Here is a 3,562-nt window from a genome sequence, read left to right on the forward strand (position 1 = left end):
TGGGAAACCGTGCCTTTGGTGTACACGTGGAAGACTTATGTTTTGCTTCCATTACATCGGAGTGGCTCTATGTGGGTAATGAGAACGACTTATGCTGGTGGCTCAGGCCGAAAGTGGTTCATTTGCTAAACAGAAGGTGTATATGCATTTCTTTCCCGTAATTCTGTAAACATGTTTAGGTGGTTGTGTTTTTTTTTAAGTCAATTGAGTTGTTGTTCAGAGGTTACTATGTATGGCCATTAACTTATGCAGACATTTAATAGCAAGGAAGTGTATTGAATTCTGGTTTTAAGTTGTGTTAATTATGTGGGGAAATTGCCTTGAACAGACATTTAATTAATTAGTAAATAACTGGATGCTATTTGTGAGATCAAGTTTATTGTGTTCCTAAACATATTAACGATTAATTTTAGTAGTTCATTTCTGCAGTTAGGCGATTTACAAGTCCTGTTGTGTTGTTTCCTTTTAAAAGTATTATCAATGTTATTAATAAAAATAAACAGTGAATGAAGTGCCTCAAATCCCTTTGGTCCACACCTTCCGTCATTCACCCTTGGGTGGTATTAACAAACCGTGAAAGCCCATTTCAATACCAATTCCAAAGAAAGAATGTGCTGACAGTTATGAATAGCACCGAATTCTTGGTTTAATAAGTCAAGGTTCCAAATATTAACAAAAATTTCTTAAAGAAGAATGGAGAAAGTGGTAGAAACCGACCTCAGGAAAGATCAGTCAGCCTTCCGGAGAAATGGAGGGAACAGGCAAGGTAATACTTACACTGCGACTTCTATTAACAAGTTAAGGGAAGGTTAACCTACGTTTATGGCATTAATAGACTTAGAGAAAGCTTTTGATAATGTTGACTGGAATACTGTCTTTGAAATTCTGAAGATTGTAGGGATGCAATACAGTGAGCAGTAGGCTATTTAGAACTTGTGGAAAAACTAGACGGCAGTTATGGTTCAAATGGCTCTGAGCATTATGGGACTTAACAGCTGAGGTCATCAGTTCCCTAGAACTTAAAACTACTTAAACCTAACAGACCTAAGCACATCACACACATCCATGCCCGAGGCAGGATTCGAACGTGCGAAGACGGCAGTTACAGGGACCGAGGGATATGAAGTGAAGCGGTGGTTGAGATGGGAGTGAGACAGGGATGTAGCCTTTCGCCGATGTTATTCAATCTATACACTGAGCAAGCAGTAAAGGTAACCAAAGAAAAGTTTGGAGTAGGAATTAAAGCTCAGGGAGAAGAAAATCTTTGATGTTTGTCGATGGCGTTGCAATACTGTCTTGATACAGCAAAGGACTTAGAAAAGCAGCTGAACGGAATGGACAGCGTCTTGAAAGAAGGATATAAGATGAGATGAACATTAAAAAAGAAATAAATAACTCTAATGGAATGCAGTTGAATGAAATCAGGTGATTCTGAGCGAAATAGCTAAGGAAACGAGACACCAAAAGTAGTAGATTAGTTTCAGTATTTGGGGAGAAAAGTAACTGATGATGGCTGAAATGGAGAGGATATAAAATGTAGACTACCAAAGGGGAGAAAGTCGTTTCTGAAGAAGAGAAATTTGTTAACATCGAATTTAAATTTAAGTGTGTAGGTATGTATGTAAATGAAACGTGGACGATAAGCAGTTTTTACGAGAAGAGAACTGAGGCAATTGAAGTGAGGTGCAACAGAAGAATGCTAAAGATTAGATAGGTAGATCGTGTAACTAATGAGGAGGTGCTGATTGGAATTGGGGAGACAATAAATCTGCCTCACAACTTGGCTGAAAGAAAGGATCGGTTGATAGGACACATTCTGAGACATCAGGGAATCACCAGTTTACTACTGGTGGGAGATGTGGGGGTTAAAAATCGTAGAGGGAGATCAAGAGGTGAATACAGTACGCAAATTCAGAAGGATATAGATTACACTAGTTATGTACAAACGAGAAGCATTGCACAGGACAGAGTATCATGAAGAGCTGCATTAAAGCAGTCTTCGGACTGAAGACCACAACAACAAGAACAACAAATGCCTCCACTTCGTCTCCCAATTGTTAGCCCAATTCTTTCGTCACTACGTTAAAACTAGTTACCTCCAAGCTAACAAACACTTGACCGAGCACACCTTTAGTTTACAATAAAGAAGAGCACTTCGTCAAAAGGAATATCTGCTCTCATTTAATGCCGTTACGACAAAGTTAAACGTATGAGCTAGTAACTGCGAGTCTCGAAGGATACGTTGTTAAGTACTTAAGTTTTCATGGCATTTGTGGTCTGAAGAAAAAAAAGAAGAAGAAGAAAGAATACAAAGAGGAAATTGAATTGTGTGGTATGCAAGAAGCACTTTGGAATAATAACTTGAGAAAAATGAGAATCAGAAAACGAAAAAATAAAGTAAAGGATAATTCATAGCCTGTTGGTAGACATCCGATGTGTTTCTTTAATGAAACAGGTTTCCAGAAATAAATCGTACGTTACAAACATAATCGACAAATACAGGCAGCCTGTGACTATTAGCGTACTTACTCGAGGAAAACTGAATTAAGACGAGGGAAAGTTCGAGCTCATTAACGTGAAGCTGATCATCTAAGAGATCATGTAGGTTCAACGTTATGTGATGAACGTCTTGTGAAGATAATTTAAAGCCTTTTAAGTGCAAACCGGGCACATCGCCACATCTAGGTTCCGTTGAAAGATAACATAAACCACCTCCATTAACGCATGGTGTCCATAACAGAATGTCCCAGTTTCAATGGCATATTACAACAATTTAATTTAGGCTATTTACAAACAAACCATGCATCAAATTGAAGGCAAACTGACCTAGTTTTTTTTGCAAATGTTCCATAAGTGCGCACGTCTGACCTAAAAGTCCAATTCTTCCCACACTTTCGTTAACAATTCCGAAGTAATGGAAGCAACGGCCTCCTCAGTTTTTGTCTCAACCCTGGCAAATTATTAGATTGTGGCGGAACGTAGACACGATCTTTTATAAAGTTCCAAAGTAAAAATTGCATGGCATAAGGTCAGGCGAATAAGGACGCCAGCGTAAAGCAGCTCCGTTGTATTGACATAACGACCAATCCAACAGCCAGGGACTTCAAATAAATGGTTCAAATGGCTCTAAGCACTATGGGACTTAACATCTGAGGTCATCTCAGGGACTTCGTACAAAGAGATGACAGTGGGGAGGGGCTACATTTCGTTGCCAAATAAAGGTTTCAGATTCACCTATTCTTGCAACATATCCAAGTGCGCCATCCCTGTTACAGCAACTTCAGCGAAAAAAACAACTGTCCGTACACTTGACGTCGGGACACAGAGCAGAAAACGTTTATTTTTGGGGAATCTCTTTGATATTTTACAAGTTCATGAGTACGTTCTGATCCACGGAAACGAACATTCTGGGTATTTACCTTCCCACATACAGATGAAAAGTTGCAACATCTCTAAACATCAGGCAATCAAGAAAGTGAATTTCCCACTGCAACATTTCATTTGCGAAGTTACAACAGGCATCATAGTCATCTGGCTACAGAGAATATACCAATTGTAACCG

Source organism: Schistocerca americana, chromosome 2, assembly GCF_021461395.2.
Source record: "Schistocerca americana isolate TAMUIC-IGC-003095 chromosome 2, iqSchAmer2.1, whole genome shotgun sequence".
Taxonomy (NCBI): domain Eukaryota; kingdom Metazoa; phylum Arthropoda; class Insecta; order Orthoptera; family Acrididae; genus Schistocerca; species Schistocerca americana.